Raw genomic sequence first — 26,812 nt, 5'->3', positions numbered from 1 at the left:
AAGCGCTCAAATAAAGTGACCAGTGTGACTCTTGCAAACAGCTCACCCTTATCTAGGCAGATGTGCCCCTGAAACGCCTGCAAATGAACAGCATCCACTTGCAGCAGGAGATGGACTCACCAATCAGGTCCATCTTAGTCTCGTTCCTTTGGCCAAATGAGAGCCGCCGCCAGTGACTTGGGAATATAGTTAATTCAAACAGCTATTTTATATTCCAGAAACTGATGACAAAGTGGGTGCCTGGATTGGTGGTGAAATTTCTTAGGAGATTATTCTTTTATTTGTCAAATACTGACTTAAGACCCCGTAGGCATGTGGGACAAACTAAGGGGACATTTGGAGACACTGCAGGCTATAGGAAGTGGGAGGGGCTGTTTAACAGAAAGGAGAAGTCTACTCAGTCCTCACTGGGAAGGTACCCCGAGGACAAAACTGGAAGGAAGAGATGAGGCCTCCATGCAGGCATGAGAGCTAAAATGTTCCTAGGACAGCATATGTGCAGGTCATGAGGTAAAGGGGGGGTCATTTAAGCCAAGAGTAGGGTGTACACTGTTATATCCACCATTCAGGAAATAGAGGCAGGCTGATCTCTGAGTTTGAGGCCAGCCTGGTTTACAGAGTGAGTTCCAGGGCAGTCAATGCTGCACAGAGAAACCCCATCTCATGACAAAACAAAACAAAAAAAAAAAAAAAAACCCACAACTTGTGCCCTTTTGCCTCTTCCATTTGGCTGATAGCTACACTCCTCATCCTGGCCAAGAAGCCAGCCTCCCTGCCTGCGGTGCACTCGGGGACTTCCTAGCCCACAGTCTGAATTAGGCAGCTCAGAGCAGCCTGCCCCTAAGCAGGGTTGCATGCTCTCTAAAAGGAGTTCTCCCTGGGAAACGAAACTGCTTTATCTGCCCACAGCCAGGAAGCTGCTGATTCCTGGGCTTTCAGCTTGTCTTCCTCAGCTAACAAACTCCATCATCACTAAAGATACCGACAAGACTCCACCTGTCTCTAGGCAGAACTCTCTTCCACCCCTCCCCTGGATTCCCACACCGTGAAAGGTGAAGAACCAAGCACAATTAAGAAGAGCCAGCAGGAACTCATTCTGCCCCATGTCTCACTTGCCTGACAGACAGTGTCATCCAAGATGAGTGGGCTGGCAGCCCTGCCTCATCCTCACCCTACTGCCAGGAGGGAGGAGAGGGAGCCATGATGAGGGGCTGGGATTCAAGCCTAGGAACAGGCAGTTCAGGCATGCTCCTGCAGCTCGCCCCACACTGGACAGAAGCCCATTGACAGTCAGAGGAGAAAGCCCCAGTCAGGGGCTGCACAGCTTCTCTAGCCTGCCAGGAAGGATCAGGCTGCTGAGAGGGCTCAAGCTTCAGGCTCTGTTTAAATGAATCCAGGTAGATGAATGTATTGATGTTTTAGAATAGTGCTTTCTACTTGGCTTAGTCTCATATTGAGCAGTTCCCAATTCCATGCTTATAACAAAAACGGTTACTCGTGTAAACAGAAATGGCTTACTGGATGAACTTAAAGGATGCTTAAAAGGCAAAGCACATCAGAAAAACATTGAGCATCTACCTCCTTCCTTCTGGTTTGGTTTGCTACTGTTCTTTGGTTTGGTTTGGGTGTGGGTTTTTCTGTTTGGTTGATTGATTGATTGATTGATTGATTGATTGATTGATTGATTGATTTGGGAGGTTTTGTTTGTTTGTCTGTTTTTTGCTTTTGCTTTTTCTCTTCTAGAGATCAAACCCAAGCCTGCTGAGCTACATACCCAACCCCATGTACAGTCATTTTTTAAAAACACTGGGCTGCTACACTCTGCATTGTGGTAAGTACATGTGTAATCATTTAAAAAAAAAACTAGGCTGCTACACTCTGCATTGTGGTATGTCTCACTTCATCTAACAGTCATTACGACAAGGTGAGTCTTAGTGTTCATGTGTTTCAGATGAAAGAAAAGAGACTCAGAAAGTCAGAGATGCCAGTCCAGATTCACATATCCTTATAAGAGCCAGCACAGGGCAGACTTCTAGGTATTTTAACGTTTACACCGCTTTCCTTGCAAATCCATACAAAGATGCTTGAAGGAGAAACAAGCACTTACGAATGAGTAATCCATTCTCTCGGAGTGTGCACAACATCAGGACCATCCATTCTCTTAGAGAAAGCGTGTGCTCAGCATCAGGATCCCCGTAGGCTCCTGGTAGGAAGAAGGTGAACAGAGGTGGGAGGAAGTGTGTGGAAAAGATGCAGACCCAGAAGAGAGCTTGGCTGCCTGCGCGTTTGTTTGCCCCGGGGCTGTCTGAGCTGGCTCATCTTTGTAAGGATAAGGTGCTGCAGTCTCAGCACCTGCAGAGCACAGCTTCCCATCCTGCCTGGCAACAGGCTGGCTTGATGCAGAAACAAAACAAGAAGCTACTAAACAGCACGAGAAGAAAGGAAACAAGAGGTCTGCCTTTAAAAACAAAACAAATCTCAAGAGCTGAAATTTCCTCGCTTTTCAGAGGAAGATGTAGGGGAATAGACCAAAGGAAACTGGACAAAAATACATCATCCATCAGGGCAGAATCAGAACCAGAAAGAAGGGCAGAACCGACAGTTCACTCAGGTATCCGTTCCAATTCATCTAAACAGTTCTTGCCAGCTCTGAGATTCAACTGAGATGTAGACACAGACCACAGAGTGTAAAAAGATAAAGGAGATTATGAAGAAATCAGGGTGGATTGGGGAGAGAGCCAGCAAAGTCCTCACTTTGCAAGCACAAAGATCTAATTTCAATCCCCAAAACTTATATTAAAAAGGCATGGGGATGTGTATTTTGATCACAGCACTGCAGAGGTAGAGACAGCAGATCCCTGGACACTGACTGGGATTAGCAGGCTATACTTGCTTAGTTCCAAGCCAGTAAAAGACCCTAATTCAAAATAAAAAAAAATAGTGTCAGAGGGATAACACTCAAGCTCATACACACATGAGTACAGGCATGAGCTCACAAGCATGAGCGTGCACACACAGCTCACGGAAGTACCCATAGCAGAGATGAAGGGAGACAACATGTGCTGTCAGTGAGTAGAGAGGACAGATGCCTGGATGAGTGGGATGAGGAAAGAAGTGACCCAATGATGCTGAGACGCGTCTGGTGGCAGATCAGACATAAGGTTTCCACACTAGGGATAGTGCTCATTTTAATCAGTCATGTAAAGACATAGACGAGCTAACAAGATACCATGCTCTGACCTCCTTTGTGTCGTTACTAAACAATGCTCTTGCTACTCTATGTGGAAGAAGCTATAGCTAAGGAGACGTGTAGAGATAATGGCTGGACCTGGAGTGGGAGTCATGGTGAATCAGAGTGAGGCTTGGGGCTAGGAGTACTGCAGAGGGAGATCCACACTGATCTGATGATTGGATGCACAGGGAGGTTTGATAAAGACACAGTTCAGGAATGCCACTACGCTTCTTAGCCTGAGTATACAAGTGAATGTTGGTTCCTTTTGCGAAAATGAAATCTCCGGCAAGTCTCTTCCACTGAGCTTTAACCGCTGGCTTCCAATACGGTGATAGTAACTAAATGTGGTTTAATATGTTAAGGGTGGCACCATGGCAGACCACTATCATAACCCCTAATAACACAAAAAAAATAATAATAAGGAACGGTTTACCTGAGCAGATGAATTCAGTGTTCAGCTTCCCCCCTCACTTCTTCTGCTATGACCATTCTTCACGTTACACTTACAAATGAAATCTTAGTTGGAACACCAGAATGGAAAACAGACAAATCGTAAAATTTTACTAATTAAGATTTATATTTTTAGTTCAGTTATGACATCTGCCTCTGATAAAGTCTACCGTGAGGCCAAGTGGACCGGCTGAACCCAGACATTTGCGATTAGATGCTATGATGCCAGCTGTACTTTGAAAGATGCTCCCAACTCATTCACTATTTATTTCACGTGTGGTGTAGGAGGCCCTTCTGTCTATGTGTTGCTTTCATTGCTAAAGAATAAAGAAACTGTCTTGGCCTAGTTGATAGGGCGAAACATAGGTAGGTGAAGAAAACAGAACTGAATGCTGCGAAGAAGGGCAGAGTGAGGGACGCCATGGATCTGCCTGAGATGGACACTGGTTAGAATCTTGCTGGTAAGCCACAGTCACATGGTAATACACAGATTAATAGAAATGGGTTAAATTAAGATGTAAGAATTGGCCAATAAGAAACTAGAGCTAACGGGCCAAGTATTGTTTTAATGAATACAGTTTCTGTGTGGTTATTTCAGGTGTAAGCTAGCCGGGCGGCCGGGACAAGCAAGGGACCCGCTCCCTGCAACAATTTGGCATGGATCTTTTCCTTTAGTCTATAGTTTACAGACGTGTTAAAGATAGATTGCTAACAAATAACAGTAAGCCTTACTTCATCCTGTGGTAGAATTAGAGTTAGGGTTATGGGTTGGAGACAATTAGTTATCAATATTTTCCCATGAACCTCTACAAGTGTATAAATGCCACATGGAGATGTTAGTAAGGAAGACTAAACTCCCAACGTTCCTTGGCTACAGTGGGTAAAACTGAATCTGTGAACCCCTTATAGAGCCTCTGAAGCAGCCATATTTGTCACTGAAAGTGCACAAATACAGCAGAGAGAAAGAGAGAGAGAGAGAGTCCCCATTTTTGAGAGTGGAGAAGATATGACTCAAATCCCAGGAGGACCCTGTTCCCACCGGGCACAGGCTATTTGGAAAAATATTCTCTTGGGTTATAGTTGCACATATCAGAGGCCAGCACTGAGTCTCTCTGCTACCTTCACACTGACCTGGATAGTGTCAGTAAGCCATGGCTGAGCTGCAAAGAGGCTCAATTTCAACTCAGTTTTCAGCATCACAGGTTCAAATTATGGGACCTCCCGTCTGATGAAACTGAAGGCTCAAAGATTTAGTGTGATTTCCTTTGAGTAAGAACTGATATTCTCTGCCTTGGGAATGTCACAATTCTTTATGTGCTTTTGACTTGAGTGTGACTTCAAAAATAAAGTAGGTATAAAATTTGAGGTTGGCTGGCCTTTAATGACTTGGAGCTCTTTTGGCTGAAGGCAGGAAAACTAGCCACAATGGCTGCACCAAAGGTGGTAACTAACTCCACAGATGCTCTTCCACCGGAATTCTTTGAAGGGAGTGACTGATAGCACAAGTTCTTATCCTTTTTTAAAAAAAAATCTTTCTTTTGAAAATAGATTCTTTTCTCATGTAATACATCATGATTATCCCTCCCAGTTCCTTCCCACTTCCCCTCCCCTCTGAATCCATTCCTTTTCTGTCTCTCATTAGAAAAGAACAGGCTTTTAAGAAACAACCAATCATGACAAAACAAAACACAATAAGATAAAGCAAAAACTATCATATTGAAGTTGGACATGGCAACCCAACAGTAGGAAAAGAGTCACAAGAGCAGACACAAGAGTCAGAGACCAACTCCTTCTCACAGGCAGAAGTCCCATAAAAATATTAGTTATTATATATGTGCATAAGACCTAGTTTACACCTATGTAGGCCCTGTTTGCTGCTTCAGTCTCTGTGAGCTCATATGCACCTTGCTTAGTTGAATCAGAGGACCTTGTTCTCCTGCTGTTCTCCATCTCCTCTGGTTCTTACATACTTTCTACCTTCTCTCCTGTGAGGTTCCCTAAGCTATGAAGGGAGGGAGCTGTTGTAGACTTCCTATTTAGATACTCTCTCCCCATAATGTCTAGCTGTTGGTCTAAGCCTCTTCCTGTCGGAGGAAGCCTTTCTGATGATGACTGGATAAGACACTGATCTATGTGTATAGCAGAATATCATTAGGAGTCATTTTATTAATGCTATTTTTTTTTCAGACTGGTAGCACTTGGTTTTACCCAAAGTCTCTGGACTACATAATCTCTGGTTCTTGGTTATCCAAGCAGTGGCAGGCATGGGTTCCTTCTCATGGAGTGGGTCTTACTTAAGTCAAATCAGACATTGGTTGGCTACTCCCACAAGTTCTGTGTCCCCATTACCCTAGAATATCATTCGAGCAGAAGATATCATAGGTCAAGGTTTTGTGGTTGGGTTGGTATCCACATTTCTGTTTTGGTCACCAAAGAAACTACATAAGGTTGAAGGCTCCATGTAGGCACCAGCTCAACATTTCCACAGTCAATTTGTTGTATAGGTGTTGTTCTCAGAAATGGGTTCCCACCATCAGTTTGCAGAGAGCAAACCTTTGTCTTTGTCTTAGCATCAGCATGGGTTGGTTGGGGTACTTCCATGGTACCCTCTTTGTCCACAACTCAATTAATGCAACCCAGTCCCACCACTAGAAACCTTGCCTGACTATGAGAGATGGCCAGTTGAGACTCTATCCCGCATTTCAAGAAGTTCACCTTAGGATCACCTTTAGAGATTCCAGAAAGTTCCACTGCACTAGGTTTCCACACTATCACCAAAGCCCCCCATTCTAGCCCCCTTCCTGCACTCTCACCGTCTATCCCACCCCCAATTTCTCCTTCTTGCATTCCCTTCTACCCCATGTCCACCCATAAAACCTATTCTATTTCTCCTTCCACAGGGCAATCCATGTGCCCCCTACCTCTCCTCTTTACCTAATATCTCTGGGTCTATGGATTATAGCTTGTTTATCATTTACTTAATGGCTACTATCTACTTATAAGAGAATACAAACCATATTTTTATTTCTGGGTCTGGGTTACCCCCCTCAGGATCAAGTGGACTTCATCCCAGAGATGCAGGAATGATTCAATATATGAACATCAGCAAATGTAATCCACCATAAAAATAAACTGAAAGAAAATATGGCATGAGCATCTCATTGGATGCTGAAGTAGCCTTTTACAAAATCCATACCCCTTCATGATAAAAAGTCCTGAAGAGATTAAGGAATCAAGGGGTATACCTAAACATAATAAAGGCAGTTTACAGCAAGCTAATAACCAACATCAAGCTGAATAGAGAAAGCTCAAAGCAATTCCACTGAAATCAGGTACAATATAAGGTTTCCACTCTTCCCATATCAATTCATTATAGAATTTGAAGTTTAAGTTAGAGCAGTAAGACAACTGAATGACATCAAGGGGGATACAAAAAAAGGTGAAATCAAAGCACTATTATTTGCAGATGATATAATAGTATACATAAGTGAGCCTAAAAGTTCCAACAGAGAATTCCTACAGCTGAGAAACATTTCAACAAGTGGCTGGATATAAAATTAACTCAAAAATACCAGTAGCCCCTCCTGATGCAAATGACAAATTGTCTGAGAAAGAAATCAGGAAAACAACACATTTTACAACATACTTGAATAGTGTAAAATATCTTGGGGTAATGCTATGAAAGCAAGTGAAAGACTTATATGACAAAACATCAAGTTTTTAAAAAATAAATTGAAGATATCAGAAGATGGAAAGATCTCATGCTCATAAATCAGTAGGATAGCATATTAAAAATGGCTATCATATCAAAACCAAACTACATATTCAATACAAGCCCCATCTAAATTCCAACACAATGTCTGTAAACAGACATTGTAAGGACAACTCTCAACTTCATGTGAAAAAAACAAATACTTCAGGATAGCTAAAACAATACTGAACAATAAAAGATATATCAGTCACCATTCATGATTTCACACTGTACTACACAGCTATGGCAATAAAATCCACATATTATTGGCATAAAATCAAACAAATGGATCATTGGAATTAAATTGAAGATACAGACATAAATCTAAACACATATGGACACCTGAATTTTGATAAAGAATCCAGAAGAACACACTGGAAAAAAAGACTGCATCTTATACAGATGAAGATGGTCAAACTGGATGTTGGCATGTAGAATAACGCAAATAGAGCCATATTTCTCACCCTGTACAAAATTCAGGTCCAAGACTTCAACATAAAAACAGATACATTGAATCTGATAGAAAAGGAAGTGGGAGATATCCTTAAATTCATTGGCACAGGAGATGCCTTTCTCAACAAAAAATCAATTGTTCAGGGACTAAGATCAACAATTAATAAATGGGATCTCATGAGACTGAAATGCTACTGCAAGGCAAAAGACACTGTCAATCACACGAGGTAGCAGCCTACACAACTGGAAAAGATGTTTACCAATTCCACTTCACTAATATCCAAATTATATAAAGAACTCAAGAAACTAGATACCAAAAAGCCAAATAATCCAATTAAAAATGGAAAACATATCTAACCATATGTTTAATAGAGGAGCCCAAGGAACTGAGGAATCTCAAATAGCTGAGAAACACATACAGAAATATTCAACTTTCTTAGCCATCAGTGAAATGGAAATCATAACTATTTTGAGATTTCATCTTACACAAAATGTCAGAATGGTTAAAAATCAATAAAACAAGTAACAGTCCATGTTGATGAGGCTGTGGAGCAAGTGGAACATTCTTCCATTGTGATCTGAGTGTAAACTAGATATATAACTATGGACATCAACATAGAAGTTCCTCAGAAAGTTGAGAATCATTCTACCTCAAGACCCAGTTATAGCGCTCATGGGCATATACCCAAAGAACAATCCATTCTACCGCAAGAACACTTGTTCATTTCATTGTTGCTCTATTCATAATATCCAAAACCTAGAAACAACCTTTATGTCCCTCAATAGGAGAATGGAGAAAGGAAATGTGGTACATTTACACAATGGAGTATTACTTGGCTGTTAAAAATGTTAAAAATGAAATTTGCAGACAAATGGATGGAACTAGAAGATGTTCTTTTCAAAAGCCACTCTAAACCCCAAGCCCCTGTCTTCCTTGACTCTTTGTGGTCCTTCTGGCAGAGGACTAGTATGATGATCAGCTTCATCTCTGCATCTGCAGTTTCTTTAGTCTCACCTGATCCCACACTTCTTCCTCAGTTCCCTGGATCCCACGACAGCAGTACCCACATCACCCAGTGTTTCCCATCCTTTATCAATATTAAAAGTGAAGGGTTTCCCAACTTTTAGAATATGTCTTGATGCCTAGAGTCAATCAATAAGCTACAACACAGCTCCTAGTTTGGGCCTTAACTTAATGTCTTGTTTATTTAATCCTCTCAGTATGCGTTCTCAGCACATCAAAGAGCAGTTAAATTCAGCATGGATCGTCATTAGCGTGCTTCAGGGTGCAAAAAAGAAAGAACCAGATCCTAATGGTTTCAGCAATGGACATAATGTAGGCATACAAAATGATGGAGACATTATTTTTTAATTATTTTTGGTTACTAATTTTCTAATTTACAGTACAAAATAATATTTTGCTGTGATACTTTCATACATATCATTATATTTCATCCTAATTCATCCACCATACTCATTACACTTCCATCTATCCCTCTTACTGGTAAATCCCTTCCTATTTTCATGACACACATATTCTATTAACCTCTCTCCTTTACTCCCTCGTCACTTAAGATCTCTTCCTCTCCTCTCATGTACCAGTTGCTGCTTTCAACACACACACACACACACACACACACACACACACCAAATCCAGGTTCTACATGAGAAAAAATGCACCATTTCTCTTTTCCAGTCTTGCTAAAGAACACAATGATGGCCAGTTTCATCCCCTTTCCTGAGAAGCTGTAATTCCATACTTCTTTATAGCTGGAAAAAAAAAAGATTGGGTATTTGCCCCATTTTCTTCGTCCATTCATTTACTGCTGAGGTTCTACTCTGACTCATATCTTAACTATTGTGAACACTGTAGCAATAAACATGGACATTCACGTACCTTGGTGATATACTGACTTAGAATCTTTTAGCTTGAGGTTGCTAGGTAAGATGGTGAGCTGGAAGTTACCTGCTGTCACCCAATGAAGTAAGATGGTGAGCTGGAAGTTACCTGCTGTCACCCAATGAAGGAAGAGGATTCAGAATGGAGGGGTTATGTTCTGAAAAGAAAAAGAGTGGAAGAATTTCAAAAATCATGGAGGTGGTGGGTGGCAGGGTACCAGAAAGGTGGAAAGAAAACAAGACTAATAATATACAGAAAAGAAGCCCAGGTTAGCACAACTGCAGTCAAGCATTTCCCAATGGGAAAGGGATGCAGAAAATTCCTCCGAAAGACAAGACAGGTGGCCAAGTGGGGAAAGACTGGCAGTTCTCAAGACAAGCACACAGCTCACACAAGCCTCCAAAGCAGTTTCAGATTTTAGTGAGAGTGGTTCCTCCAAAGGACAGGTCAGTCCCTTAGAGTAATCCCACTTCGTTAGTCTGTGTGACTGACAGGGAAGTGGCTGGGTGCCTAATCCTAAGGGAATCTATTTAAAACTTAACTAGCCTGGGGCCTTCAAAACAGGAAACAATCAGAAGTTGGGGGCACTGGGTTTAATCTGCCACCATCCCAGGTGAGAGAAAACTCTTGGTGGCAGTTGTGGAGGGCGGCAGTGCCAACAGGAATAAAGTGCAGACTGCAGGAGACAGTAATGTACCAAGGGGAAGTAACCCCTCCTTGATCGCTAGGGGTAGAAAGCACCAGCAGAAATAACGCTGAACTTTGAAACCCCTGAGTCTGAAACCGAGGGATGAATTTACTCCTGGAGCCAGCTGTCTGCTGCTCAGCGCTGTAGAGCCTGCAAAGTCTGAATCCCCGCGCGTCTACTTGATACCCCTAGCTATATCGCTCTATCGGGTTATTGATACTTAGAGATCTTGAAAGCACAAAGGCAGGCCCTACAGCTATGCAGATCTCAGGACCATGGTTGTTTCCCACACTCCAAACACAACTGAGAAGACACCTCTCTCTTCCTCTGCTAGAACAGGAGCCCCCCAAAGAAGTACAAACTGAAGAGGCTGGGCGAGCAGGAGACCCCACCTAGCCCACAGACTGCAACCCTAAGTGTGGCCACCAGAGGCCTCTAGTATGCAAAGAGAGAATAGTGCTAAATGAAGACCCCACTGTTGGACGTCAAACGTGTGCTTAATATAAGCAAAACACCAGCATAAACCATAGAGAGTGCAAGTTCATACAAATGTTTACTGGTCCTCCCTCTTCCCACATATGAAACAGGCAGAGTCCAGTTTTTAAGAACCCAGGAAAAGGTCATTCCAGCACAACCTTTTCCCACCTTTTCTTGCTGATGATATTTTCTGTGTATTTTTACTTTTATATTCTTAAAACTATATTTTATTCCCCTTCATACAACCATATGAAATTTTTATTAATCTTTCATTGCTATGTACAGTTTTTTTTATTGATCTCTGTGCTTCTTCTCTTGTCTTTTTGCTTGTATGTTTGTTTGGTTAGTTGGTTTTGTTTTTATTTTCTCCACTATTCTTTAAGTAAAATTTGAAATTTACTGAGTTTGTCATTTTTACTTGAAGTTTTTAAGGATATTTTAATTTTCTAGTTATCTTTTCTACATCAGTTTAATTTTTCAAACTTTCTCATTATTAAGAATTTGTTACTTTTTTATCTTTAAATTTTTTCTAACCTTTTGCTTATACTCTTTTTTCTTTCAGCACATAATATTTTCATCCTTCTTCTCCTCCTCCTCCTCCTTCTTGCTCTTCTTCTTCTTCTTCCTCAATTTGTTTTTGCTTTCTATTATTTTCTTTCCCCAGTACCTTTCTTTATAGCATTCATATTTCAACACTTTCCCGAAATACTTTATTTTAAGATGTATTTTTATTTATGTGTAGGAGGGAGTATGTGCAGCTACCTGCACAGGCCAAAAGGGAGAGTTCAGTCTCCTGGAACTGAAGTAAAAACATTAGTGTGCAGCCTGACATAGGGTTAGAAACTGAATTTAGGCCCCCCAGAAAAGAAGTACTCTTAACTGATGAGAAATCTCTTCAGTCTCCCCCCAAATTTCTAACTTCATAGCACATTTTATTTTAGTTTTCTCATTTTCAGTGCCATGGCTACTGGTAATGTATTTGTGAATATTAATAAAATCTAATTATGTTTCTGTATCCTATATAGTATGGCGGTGTTGATGTTCTAACAGTTGCGTTTTCCTCACTGAATGGTGCTGGAAATTGAGTCCCCATTAGTAGGCCACTCAATAAAAAAAGTTCTCCAGATGAAACTGGAAAAGATAACAAACTTAGTAGATGTATAAATTAGGACATCATAACATAGAAACACTAGAAACATGAAAAGTCAATGCAACATCATTCCTCAAAAAGATCATAAGTCTTCAACTACTAAATATAAATATACCAAAATAGGTAGAAATGATGGATAAAGACTTCAAGTTTACTAGTAAAATAGATCAATACCCTTAAAGAACATAAGAACAATTAAAAGAATTTAATCTAAGGCCTGGAGAAGGAAGCCAGCAACACAGAGGAAAAAGTATTTTTTCAAAAGTATGAAAAAATGAAATATGGGTATAAAAGTCAGTAACATGGATAGAATACTTAACAAATAAACTGAGATTAAAAAGAAATATAAATAAAAATCTTAAAAGTAAAAACTCAATAAATCTATGGGAAAAGCCCACAGGGAACCTTGACTAAACAGAAGAAATAATAAAGGATGGAGGAAAGGATACAGAAAACACTATATTAGTAGTATAATGAACTATGAACAAAAAATTAATAAGTCTGAATTTAATGTCTCATAACTCTAGATACAATTAAGTGTCAAGTGTTTGTAAGATGGCTCAACAGATAAAGGCTTTGGTCACCAAAGTTCAATCCCCAGGACTTACATGGTGGAAGGAGAGAACTGACTCCCTCAAATTGTTCTCTGATCTCCACATGCACACACACACACACACACAGAGAAGAGAGAGAGAGAGAGAGAGAGAGAGAGAGAGAGAGAGAGAGAGAGAGAGATAGGTAAAAAAATTAAAAGGCAAATCCAAAGACTCTACAAGAAAGAAGTTAAATTAAAAAACCCAAAGTCATAAAAGTTTGATTCCATAAAATATAGCAGAACATCATGCAAATTTAGAGATATAATGGGACATCAAAGCACAAGACACACTTAGAATTCGAAATACACTTAACAAGAGAACATATCCATGATTTATTTAGATCTATATGTCAAAAAGTACAAAGAAAATAACTATATTAAAAGCTAGTAAGGTCTCTAACTCAAAGATAAACATGTCAGAGTAAAATAAGATACCTCATCAGCAACCTTAAAAGCTAAGAAAACCTGGACTAATGTATTTCAATCCTTGAAAATAATAACTGCAAAACAATACCAGTATAATCAGAAAATTTGATAAAGAAACAAGGACATTGTAATACAAGCACAAACTAAGGCAGTGTATAACCACCAAGCTTCCAGTGCACAAGATACCTAAAGGAGGAGGAAGACATAATCATGAGAAGATAAGAAATAATTCATTCATGAGAAGAATACATGTACAAAGGAAGATAAGGAAGGATTCCATCACATTCAATACTCTTAAATCAGCAAATACTGACAGAGAAGAAAGAAAAAAGCAAACAATACAGCAACCAAGAAAAGAACCAAAAAAATGACAGAAATTAATCAACATCTCTTGTTAATAACTTAAATGACTTAATTCATCTATAACTCATTGAATATATCTTGGCTGGATGGATTGAAAACAAGATTAAGCTATGATGTTTCTAAAAAAACTGCACAGACACCTACTGATTGAGGACTCCCCTAAAGAGTACTAGAGTAAGTCCATCAAGTAAATGAAAGGCAAAAATAAGCTGGCACAACCATCCTGATATCTCAGAAAAGAGACTAAACTAAAACTACTCTGAAGAAATTGAGAGCACCACTATCCATTAGTAAAGGCAGCAAGTGATCAAGAAGATGCAGCAATTACCAAACTTTGCAGACTAAACGTTTGGGTACCCAATGTCATAAACAACTAATATTCATGAAAAACAGTTGATGATTAAATGATACAATTATAATAGGTAACTTCAATACCCAACTTTCATCTTTTTATGGATCTTACAAATTAAAATCAGCAAAAGTAAATGTCAGAGTTCAGTTACATCATAGGCAGAAAAACATGATTTTACAACCTTCTGTGTAATCAGAACAAAGCAGGCACAAGTTCCCACTTCACTATGGCAAAGCTAAGAAGTTGACCTATCCTTGAGATATCCAAGGCAGGGTCACATTGAGAATCCTCTCTGGTCTCTGCATACCTGTATACACACACACACACACACACACACACACACAAAACAAAACCAAAATGGAAAAAAAAATTGTCAATTCCTACTTCAAGGGAAACAGAAAACTTATTTTGCTATGATAAATGACCAGTGAGTTCTCAAGCCAAACTTCTGGGAAGGAGCAAGGGTTAGAATGTCCAGTAATCAGTACCAATGAATGTCCAGTGAATCAGTTGTTCACTCTGGAATGCTGAACAACTCCTGCTGGAGCCAAGGTTTTCTTTTAACTGCACCATTCCCGAAAGGGATAAAGGCTATGCCTGCCCATTGACTAACAAAGATAAGTGCTTAAGTGGCCTCATTAGGTCTGAAGTGGCAAATCACCCTTACAAGAAAGCTAATGCTTTCTGTCAACATAGAAAGATCCAACTGCTCCTTTGTCTTCTAATGATTCGGTTAACAAACCAGGGAACACCTTTACAATCAAGTGTGCGCTTGATTCATAGCTGCTGTCTAAAACAAAATCTGTTTCACCAGCCAGCAGGGGGAAAGTCTTAGCAACTTGGACAGCTGGCAAAATGAAACATATGCTCCAGATGCAGGCTAAAAAAAATTGATTTTTAAGTTTTCAATTAAAGATGATAATCCCTGAAAAATAAATAAATGAATAAGTCTCCAAGCTGCAATGCATGGGGAAGATGAACAATGAGGTTCTGGGAGGGGGTACCATTAAAATGGTCCCCTACTGGTGGGAAAGTCTCTTTGCCCAGCAGGGAACCTTGGGAAGGGCCAGGGGCAGAGCAAGGAGGATTTGTAGTGCCCTAAAGGTAGATAAACTGAGTCAACCCACTGGTGTTCGGTGGTGTGAGACAAGGAAATCAGGTCTTAATTTTAATGGCTGGGTAAACAGGCTTTAAAGAAAATGGTTAGAGTGATTACAGTCACAAAAAGTTAACAAATTGCTGCAGAGTTTAGAGGGGGGAAAATCGTAAAACCAACTTCTGTTCTCTTTAAAATAAACTCTTCTAAAGATTAGGTTGTGAGGAATCCACCCCTGTAACATGAATGGCTCTCACATTGTGCTTGGAATTTCAAGCACTGGCTGCTTTCATACTGCTGGACTTCCCAAGACAGAGAAAACGTCATTGAGGAAGTGAGACTGTGGTCAGTTATTTGGACACGACCCCTTTGATGAGCTCCTTTATCCTTGGCTATGGATAGCATGCACTCCTTAAAGTAGAATCTCAGATTTCCTGTTAGAAAACAGTAAAATGTAGAATGACGTCATGCCAGGATCATCCAAGATAATCTTGGATCTTCATTGAGGCAGTCAAGGATGTTAGGTCTGATAGACAGTCCAACCCCTCTTTTGAAATGAGTATTGTAGTATTTGCCATGGTACTCTTAAAGCATCCTGACCCAGGATGCTTCTTAAAACAACAAAAAATAACTTGGGGAAAGAAGGTTCATGCTAACTTCCTTGTTAAAGTCAAAGTGTATTTGCAAAGTATGGGCCACAAAGCTCTCTCTAGAAAAAAAAAAAAAAAACCTTGGTTTCATGCACCACTTAACAAACCAGTTAGCCATGCAGCCTTCTTCAGTGGAAATAACCAGTAGCTCTTCAAGCAAACACTCTAGAAAATGTTGATCTAATTAGGAAAGTGTTGAGATTGAGTAAGTTCTTTGTTTACTTAATGGGGGAAGAAAACCAAAAAAGCAAAGCAGAGAGCTAGACATTCAAGAGAGTTCGTCAAGTTTACCCACTTACTAAACCCAGGGCTTGATCTGTCTGCCAAGTCTCTCTCTGTTGTGTGACCCTGAGAAGCGTGAACTGGGAAGAAGGAACCTTCCCTGGTTTGCTGCCAACCAACAGTAATACTGAGGAGTATAGGACTCTGCTTTCTGCCTGGTAAGCATCACAAAATCAATCCACATGCTCACTTTACAGCACAGCACTTCTCTTCTGAAGAGGAATTCTGGGACCCTTTTCAGGCGCCCTCCCAGGTTTGGTGAATTAAGGGGAGACAGGGGCTGGCCCCTGGTGTCACTGGAGATGGTTCTAAGGATTGATACCTAGAATGAGGACCTGCTGGATCCTAGCAGTTTGACCCCTGGACTATTGGTCTTTCTAGCCTCTGCTCTGGTCACACCTGACCAAGTGCTAGTCAACTGTGGAGCCACAGGATGTCAAAAGGTCGAATCTAAGCTAAGAGCCAAAATTGACTTAAGGAATTAAACACAAGTGTTTTCTTAAACTTTGGGTAAACCATAATGCCTCAAAGTTTATGTTGTCATTTCAAATCCATGTTTATTTTTCCTCTATAAAGCCACTTTCTGAGAGTCACACAGAGTTAAAACTCATTGATGTGGCAAGACCCTTTTCTTCCCTACATCTGCCGCCTCCTTGATTCTGATCTTCAGGGGATTCACTTAATTCTTTGTGACTATGCTGTCAGAGGTCCAAAATTTGTCTGCGTTTTAGTTGTTTAGAACATAATACCAAAAAAATCAGGTTAGAGGTTTGTTTTTTTTAACATATTAATTTATTTGAGTGGAGGAGAATACGGAAGTCAGAGGACAACCCGCTGCACTCCCTTCTATCCTCTCCACCACATGGGTCCTGGGGATCTTCGGTGGCCTGAAGCCTCTCCCTGGCCCAGATAAGAGTTCACTATGTTAATGAATACACCTAAACTAAAAACTGTGGAAAGAGGAAACTGACAGAGATGGCATTTATGAGTAGACAACATTATGTTGTCCAAGAGCTTTCTTTCCCAAAGAACTTTTGAATACTGTATAGAAGTAGCTTTTCTGCTTAAATATTTATTGTAGAATTTCTTTAATTGCGGCCTCACCAATTCCTTCCCTCCCTGCCTACCTTCCTCTTCCTATTCCCCCTCCCTCCCTAAAGAAAACAACTCTTTAGTTCTAGACCAGAGAAGTGTCAGTTGCCTCCTGTCTCACCACTTCTACCCTCTAGTTGCCTCTCGGGTGCTATGACCTTCAGCCAATATGAAGACTTTCCATAGTCCCTAAAATAGGAAGTTTAGTTCTATTCCTCTTGCGAACCATATATCCCTAGTCTATAATCTAGGAACCCTCAGTCTTGGCTTCCCAGTGGGTGAAGTCCTAGAAATGGCGGCAAAGGAAATAAACAGGACAGGCACCTGCCTGTACACCCAGACCAAGCTCAGGACCATGGCATCACCGAAGATCTGTGTGGAAACACATCCAAGACAGAGAGCTCCCTGGAGCTCTGCTCATCTCCTCTGTCCTCTACTGAATAGGATGCAGGGAAGGGACAAGGTCTGAGTGGGGTTTAGACCTCCTCTTATCTTTGTTCACTGGATATCACAGAGCCTATGTTCACAATGGCAGTCCCTTCTGACTCTTACTCGTGGAAAGCCAGAAACTCCAAACAACAGATTCAGCTTCAAATGTTGGAGGAAGGCCCGCGGCTTATTTGTTTTTGGCCGCCCAGCCAGCCCAGTTGGTAGAGCATGAGACTCTTAATCTTAAGGTCATGGGTTCGAGGCCCACGTTGGGCATCAGATGAAAAAGGACGCTTAAAGGAAATCCCACCCTAGCTCAGAATTAAGAATAATGGTTATTTCTTTAGAGGTAGACTCACAAATCAATATCCTTTGCTAGAACGAAGAACAGTAACCAAATCCTGCAGCTGGAAAAGAGGCCAGGTGCATGCTTTATATAGGCATAAGTAGTATAAGAGGCCACGCCCCAGTGGGCAGGTAACGTAAGAACTACTGAATGTTCCAAGGCAATCCCAGCGCATTGTCCGAATCCACACACTTCCGAGCTGTTTCATCTGCAGGAATCCAAGTACGTGCATCACTAGGAATCTTCCTAGACTGATGCTGAAAAGAGATCTAAATGCACTCTGTGCAGTGGGACAGACTGTTTCCCAGGACGGCAGCATCCCTGTAGGAGAGCAGCAGTCACATGACTTCTGCAGGCGCTTTCACACCGTGTCCCCTGCTATGACCACAGACTAAATAACATGTGAAACCAGGAAAAGGCAAACTCAGTGGGGCTGGCCTGCTGGCCCTTGTGTGCTACTGGTCCTCTCTCTTCCTTTAAGCCCCAATACGTTAATTTCCAGGGGGAGATAGCTGTTAAAACAGGATGATGCCAACATAATCGGAAGCATCTGTCCACCCATGCTTGTGGCAGTAGTCTGTGGCACAGAAAATTTTATTCATTTACTTAGTTCCTTACTCACTGAATTTAACCTCAAGTCAAATGGGTAGCTAAACAGAGTGAGTTCCAGCCCCATTTTATAATTCACTTACTAGGTACACGTAGGAGGAAAAAGAACTCATATTTCCTAGTAAATATTTAAATCGAAGAATTTTCTGCCAAAACAAATCTGTCAAATTGACCAACTGCAGAATTATAGGTGGTTTAATCACACACTGGGAAAAGAATCCAAAAATAAGCCTGAATTGTTACAATGATATGCTTTAAAATAGAGAATATTTTTTAAAATGCTTTTGTTGCTTGGTGATCACAGTGTTTCGCTGCCTGGGTTAGGTTTTTCTGATGCAGCTCTTGGTTTCTGGATGTGCTTTTTGTTCTAAGTGTAATATTATCAGGAATCAGTGTAATAAAACTTCAGTCATGGGACTTCTGAGAGGGCTTACATTTGTTCCGAGTGGTTGCCTGGGTACAGAAAATGGTGTCAGACTGTGGAAGCCATTCTCAACAACAGAGGAAGAGCACTTTTGCTTAGTGAGACTGTAGGGGTCTCTTAGCCTCAAAGGGAACAGCAAGGCAGAGAGAAGTATCTCTGCCTCCTTGGCTCTGGGGAGACCGAAAGAGCCCAAGCACCACCTACCTCTTGACCAGCCCAGGAAACCGACCTTCATGTGGAGGTGAGCTTGAGAAGCCCAGACTGCTGAACTTGTCACTTCCCAGCAGATGCCTTGGGGTGGGAAAGAGCTCGTGAGCCTATGGTGAGCTATACGTAGCAATTTTCAGCAGTCCCAATTCTGCAGCCACTTCCCTGTGCCTCCGCTGTGTATCCCCACTCATATTTTATTTCTAAAGGAATGATCCATTTAGAAAACTCTGTTTGCCTAGGTTGTGATAGTTAATAAGGAGGATGTGACTTAAGCCTGCTCTGAATGCATTTCTGACTTGGTACCCTCTTCCTAAGATCCCAGCGAGAGACAGCAGACAGAGATGGAGAGAGGAGCACCCCAACAGGGAGGTGGGAACACAGGAAAAATAGACCTCTTTGGTTTACTCGCCTTGTGGCCTGAAGATTCACTGTCTTTCTCTAATTCAGTTTTCTTAGGGTCTGACACAGATTCCATTGCTCTGCCCGACAGCAGCAGATCTAAAAGGCTAACGTCCCTTCCACCGCTCCTCCCACCAGCTAGCTGTCTTTCATTCCCATTTCCACATGACACAGAAGGAACTGAGCAGGGACTCCATCCATTTTCTTCTACCTATTTCCCCTCATCCTCAACTTTCTCCCCCTCCCTCAACATCATGGCTGTAAGCCACTATAACAAATCCCCTTCTCTATATAGAGAGATTCATTCTTTCAGTCCTGTTCTTCTAGAGAACCCTGGCTAGTACAATATTTATATGTGCATTGCAATGACAGCCTTTTAACTGAGTTTTAAAGAGACTCTTGTCCAGAGCAGAATGAACTTTGTAGTCTTTGCATCTCAGTTTCTTGCCTATTGATAATTTCTAAGCAAAAATCAGAAATTCTATTAACAAATCAAGCATCAGTTCCTGGGGACAAGAAAAGCCCACCCCACCCATCCTTCTTCCCACCTCCAGGCAAACTCCTGCCCCAGAGCCTGATCATTCTAGTCTAAACGGCAAATCTCTCCACCTCCTTCTCAGTGATCTAAACGGGAACATGAGCAGTGGTGACCTTTTTAGAGTCAAGTGGGGAATAAGAAAACTGAGAAGCAGGCAGTGGCTGGCGGAGAAGGCAATGCAGAAAGCGACAGAGATGGAAAACTCCAGAGTTTTAACTTCCCGGAGAAAGTCGGGTGCTGATAGATATCTGCTGTTGGGAGGCCTTCTCCAGATAAAACAAGAAATCTATTCTCTTTAACTTAATCCCAACAGGGACACCTCACCGAGGCTGCTTTCAACAGATGGAAAAATACTCCACCTGCCTCAAGGAAAAACAACATAAACAGCTATTGTGTCTCATGCGTCTTGCTAATGCTTTCTGTACACTGAAATCCTCGCAATCACATGGCATGTTTCCTCCCAGGAGCTCAGAGCCCTTCACAGAAAGTTAAATTCTTTAGAAAGTTGTTTCCTTCTCCTTCCATGAAATCTGGGTATTGGGAGGATGCTTGGATGTACACTGGCCTGTTGTCCTTCATCTTCTCCTGGCTCCGGCATCTCTACTATGCTCTACGAGGCCGCTTTCTCTTCCAGATGTTGCTTCAAAATTAGCATCCCATTGGTGCAGATGAATGGGACTCAGCTGAGCTGAAGCGCACCACCTTCTACTGTAAGACACTCTGGGTGTGATGATGAACACTACAATTCATCATTAACTCTCTGGTTTGACCATCGGGGCCAGGAGCCAATTGATAAGGGAGGGTATGAGACCTCCAACAAATTAGTGCTGGAGACTAATGGTGCTCAAATACGGATACGCATAAGGATCACCTAAAGTGTTTAAAGAAAATGGAATACTATAGAGGGAAACAATAGAGATTTTATTTAGTAAGAACAAATGAAACTATGTCACTTTCAGGGAAATAGATGGAATGGGAGAACAAGGAAAAGAAGCCAGACTCAAGACAGGAAATGAATTCATGGGTGGAAGTGCCTGCTTCCAAGCCTGATGATCCGAGGTCAATCCTCAGAAGCCACATGGAGAGCAAGAGCTGACCCCTAAAAGTTATCCTCCAACCTCCATGTTTGCACTGTGGCATATATGTACACACACCAAAAAAAAATGTAAAAAAAGTTTATAAGCCAGACTCAGAAAAAAATGCAGAATCGAGTTTTAATAAGGGGACAGTTTGTAAGAGGAGGTACAATGGGAGGGAGATAAATAAGAGGGGCTTGCAGGGTGGAAATGTATGGTAAACATGGCATTCACTCTCACGTACATAATCCAGATTTAAGTACATATTCATACATATATACATATAAATATGTCATGAAAGCAAAGCATAAGAGGACTTTTAAGGGAAGGAAGGACAAGGAGGTGAATGTGCAAAACAGAATGATATGTATGTGTGTAAATACAATGAGTCCCATTGTTTTGCACATTAATTTTTACATAAATTTTTTAAATTAAAAGGTTTTTTTTAATTTTGTTTAAATATGATATCCTGCATTCTCTTTTCTGCTTCCCCGATTCAGGCCAAGGTGAGGCCCAGGAACCTTGTGTGTAGAATCTTCAGAGCCATGCTCTCTGTCTATACTCTCAAAGCACAACCCGCCTCATGGTCCAGGGCTGCCTGGTGCGATTAAGGTCCCACAGAGGTGGTCGCTTCTCCTGTGAGCTTTGGTTGGAGGACTTTTTTTTCCCCATGCATGCACAGTTGTTCAAGATGAAAAGCAGAGCCTTGAGCAGGCTCGACACACAGACTACAAGCTTTTGTGTTGCCTTTTTTCTCCACTTCCTTTTCCTCGGTACCACCCTCCCTCACACGCACCATTTGTTGAGATCGCTTTCCCCCATGTTCTACTTTTTAGAAGAATTCCCCAGCCCTGCCCTGGTGCCTGTCTTTTAACCTCTCGTGAACAACCTTCTTTACTTGGACAATGTAGTTCTTCCTTTCTGGTGCAACAAAGAACAACAGCTCGAGCTTTAATTCAGTCGTTCAAGCCAGGAGGTATCTCTGACCTGTGTTTCATGGCAGTTAGTTAGCTAGATTGTGCATTTAGACAGAAACTTGGTTTTCTAACTTCCTACTAGAGCCCCCAGGTTTCCCAAAGACCTGTTGCCACACCAGAGAATTACATACTGCCTTTAGGGTTTTCATGTGAACATACCAGATTCCTGCCTAGAAGCTATCCCACTTTTTCAACTCACAGAACCTGCAACCATGGAATGTACACAGACCCCAGGCATGAATCCAAAGAGTCTAAACCAATTTCTAATTGTCTATAGCCAACTGAAGTATTGCTTAATGCTGGCTTCCCCTGTCTTTTGTCATGTGCATGTCCAGGACACTTAATTCTGGCTATTTGGAAATAAGATCTTTGAGATGAGACTCATACTGCTAAGGATGACAAACCGACTTAGTAAAACAAGAGATGCCCGGCTCTTGACTTTCTCTGGCATCGACAGTGTTACTAAGACAGTTACTGCTTAAGTCATCATTAGTCAAGTTCTTCTGTTTCTACACAAAAGGATTCTTGGCTTCTATGTAACGAAGGATTTGGATCCATAATATATAAAACATTCCTGCAAGTCAATAATAATGAGGCAAACGACCTAATTAAAATTGTAGAAGATTTAAGCAGTTACTATATAAGAGATATAAATGGCCAATAAAACCGTAAAAAAAAAAATGCACAGAACTATTGATGGGGAAATGTAACTCAAAGCCACAATGAGACACTGCTGTAGACACCCCAGAATCACAAAATCTCTTAGGAATGGCAATCTCTGTATTAGCGAAAGCAAACAGAAATCTTTACAGTGAACAGGCAGCTCCTAATCAAGTGAGACACTGTGGCCAGCTGCCAGCAAACCACTTAGCCCATTCAGCCCTGGTCACGCTCACAATGGGTGGAAGAAGCTCTCCAATGGGAAACCAGTTTGTCTACCCTACAGGCCTATCCATTCATGGAGAGCTGCCATCTCGTATCCCTTTTCTCTTGTAGCAGGCCATAGATGATAACCTGAATTCAAAGGCACAGAGTGACGTAGGCGATTTTTGCTCCTTTTGAACTCAAATTGATTACTTGGGCTAGCAAGGATAGGCTTAGCTATGGAGATAGCGAGGGGAAGTGTTTTATGTCAGAGTTCCTCTGGAGAGTCAGGGGTTGGAGGCAAGCACTTCCGCGGCTTTATGACCTCATAACTCCTCACCAAATAAATACACACTTTATAGACTCTAAATAAATATCTGTTGCTCTGAATTGATTTTACTGTTAGAGGCTCAGAGAATAAATACTAAGATTCATAGCCATCAGTACCTACCTAGAACACTCGCTCACGCGCGCTTTCTCTCCTTTATCTCTCCTGTCTCTCACCCTCTCCCTTTCCCTCTCCCTCCTTTCCCTCTGTCACAGCAGAAAACATGCACCAAGATAGAAAAATCACGTTCACAACTTCCCCTGGAGTCTACTTGGACACGCCTCTTGACCAAAAACTTCTTGACCCACCACATGCAGAGGAAAGAGAGCAAGGGTTGTCCTGCCCAAAGGTGGAGGCAGGACTGGAGATCTTTCTGGCGTCCGTCCTACTCAGGAGACCGCTAAGACTGCAGAGATCCCTCACACACAGTTACCTCTCGTTTTCTTGGCTTTCTTGTGCCTTTGCGTATTTTTTTCCTTTCTCAGGTCCTCACTCCGTTTTTACAGCCGCCCTCATCCTTTACTTCCGCACCCCACAGCCGCCACAGCCCCTTCTCCAGAATGCACGGGGCGGAGGTGTAATCCTTCTTCCATGTTCACAGGCTGAAATGCTGTTCTTCTCCTCACGACACCCTCCAGAAGTGTTAAGTTCTTTGGGGAAAATGAGCGGCTGTTTATTCAGGCATATTTGCCCCTGTAATGATTGGATAGTAATAAATGGGAAGAAGCTGATGGGCTTCCTCAAAACATTAAAATTATGGCATCGAAGACTAAAAGAAAAATTATATGCAATCCTATTAAAAAATATGTGCTTTCATAATATTAGATACAGCCTTTATTTCTGATCACTTTTCACAAACTTTATTCTTGTCCTACATAAAATTTAAGACTATTATAAAATATGTCATAGCAATGGATACTGCTGCTTTATAGGAATTGCATTTGTAAACACTCTTAACTAGTTTTATGTGTATGATTGTTTGTCTACATGTATTATTTACACCACATGTGTGCCTGGTGTAAAGGAAGCCAGAAGAGGGCATCAGATCTTGGAACTTAACACTCGGCCACTGAGCCATCTCTCCAGGCCAAAGGAACTACATAAGAGAAAGAATATGTGATATTTATCTTCCTGAGTCTAGATTACCTTTCTCAGAATATTTCTTCTAGTTTCATCTGTTTTCCTGAATTTATATAATTTCATTTTTCTTTATACCTGAATAAAATTCCGCTGTGCTTACGTACTTCATTTTCATAATCCTCTCATCGGCTGATGGACATGTAGGATAATTCTTCATCCTAGCTAGAGTCCTTTGGATTTTGCCAAGGGTAGAATAGCTAGGTCAAATGGTAGATATATTTCTAGATTTTTAAGGAATATCCTCACTGATACTGGTTTTGTTTGTTGTGTAAAAGCCTTTTAATGTCATGAGATACATTTGTCAGCTGTTGGTCTTATTTCCTGTGCTACTAGAATTCTATTTGGAAAGTCATTACCTATGCTTAAGTGTCAGAGTGAACTTCTGCTTATTCCTCTGTCAGTTCCTTAATAGCTGGTCTTATGTTGTGGTCCTTGATACACTGGAGTTAAGATTTATACAGGGTGAGAGAAATGGATCTTGTTTCATCCATCCAGTCTTCCTAGCATTAGTTTTGAAAGGTGCTATCTTTTCCAGATAGTACTTTTAGCATCTTTGTCAAAAGTCAGATAGCCATAGTTTCTTGGAATTATATCTGGATCATGTATTATAGTCCATTGACTTATTTGATGATTTTTTTGCAGTATCATGCTGTTTTTATTGCTATAGCTTTGTAAGATAAGCTGGAATCAGGTATGGTGATACTCCTATGGAATTATTTTATTCAGAACTGTTCTGAATGTTTTCAGGTTGTCTGTCTGTCTGTCTGTCTGCTTGTTTGTTTTGGTGTTTGTGGGGGTATGTATGCTTTATACATCTAAAATTATTTCTGTATGTCTGTGAAGAATGGCCCTGGGATTTTAATTGAAACTATACTGAATTGGTAGATTGCTTGTCATGGAATGGTCAATTTTACAATGTTAATTCTTTCAATCTGTGAAGATGAGGATCTTTCTATCTCCTAGTATCTTCTCAGTTTCTTTCTTCAATGTTTAAAAGTTTTCTTTATTTCTTTGGTTAGGTTTATTCTCAGGTTTTGGTGAAGCTTGTTGTTGTTTTTTTGAATATGTGTATACATACACATGCATGCATACTTGACCATTTTGAAAGATATAGTTTTCCCTGCATTTTTCCAGCACATATGTCTTTGGATATAAGAAAGATATTGATTTTTATGTATTAATTTTTTATCTGCCACTTTCCTGCAAAAGCGTATTAACTCTAAGATATTTTTAGTGGAATCTTTAGGATATTCTATCTATATAATCATGTCTGCCAACAGGGATACTTTGGCTACTTTTCCAATTTGTAACCATTTTATTCCCATTTCTTGTCTTATTGCTCTAGCTCAAGTTCCATATGCCTTATTGAATAGGAGTGGAAAGAGGACACATCCTTGTCTAGCTCCTGGTCTTAGCGGGGATGCTTTGAGTTTTTCTCCATTTAGAGTGGTAGGGGCTAAAGGTTTACCATAGCTTTTATGTTGAGTTATGCTCTCTCTATCCCTGGAGTCTCCATGACATTTACTATGAAGAAATATTGGATTTGTTGAAAGCTTTTACTGAGTCTATGGAGATAATCATGTGATTGTCGTTTTTTAGTTCATTTATGCTATAAATTACATTTATTGATTTACATATGTTGAGCTATATCCCTGATTCTCTGGAATGATGCCTTCTTGGTGATGATGAATGATCTTTTTAATGTGATCGTGAATCAAGTTTAAATGCATTTTATTGGTTTTGTTGCCTCTATGTATCATGGAGATCACATCTGTAATTTTCATTTTAGTGTGTAATTATCTGGTTTTGGTACTAGGTTAAAACTGACTTTAGAAAAAGAATTTGAAAGAAGCCTTCCATTTCTGTTTTACAGAATATTTTCAGTAATGCTGATTTTTAGCTCTCCTTTGACGATCTGGTAGAATCCTGCAGGGAATCCATCTGGTCATGAGCTTTTGTAATTGGGTTTGTTTTTACTATTACTCCAATCTCATTGTTGTTTGTATATCTGCACGGATTATTTCATCTTGGTTTGATTTTGGTAGGTCATATGCATCTTAGAAATTCATCTATTTTTCTTTAGATTTTTCCAGTTTAGCAGTTTTTAAGATATTTCCTCATAATTTTCTGATTTTGTTGATATCTGTTGCAATGTCTCCATTTTATCCCTAATTTCATTAATTTGAGTCTTCTCTCCCTTTCTTTTCATTAGCTTGACTAGGGACTTTTCAATTTCTGCATATTTCAAGAACCAACTCTAACTGTTTATTTGTAAGTTGTTGTTGTTGTTTTCTATTTAATTATTTCTGATATTGTCTTGACTATTTTTCCCTATCTAATGGCTTTAGATGTAATTTGTTCTCACTGTTCCAGGACCTGGAAGTATATTTTTTTAGCCATTTATTTGGATTCTCCCTAACCCTTTGATGTGGGAGCTTATAGTTATAAACTGTCTCTTCTTAGACTGCTTTTGTTGTATCCTGTAATTTTAATATGTCTTGTTTTTATTTTATTC

Source organism: Microtus pennsylvanicus, chromosome 4 (genome assembly GCF_037038515.1).
Source record: "Microtus pennsylvanicus isolate mMicPen1 chromosome 4, mMicPen1.hap1, whole genome shotgun sequence".
Taxonomy (NCBI): Eukaryota; Metazoa; Chordata; class Mammalia; order Rodentia; family Cricetidae; genus Microtus; species Microtus pennsylvanicus.
The sequence above is the reverse complement of the archived record's forward strand: the minus strand, read 5'-3'. Positions refer to the sequence as shown.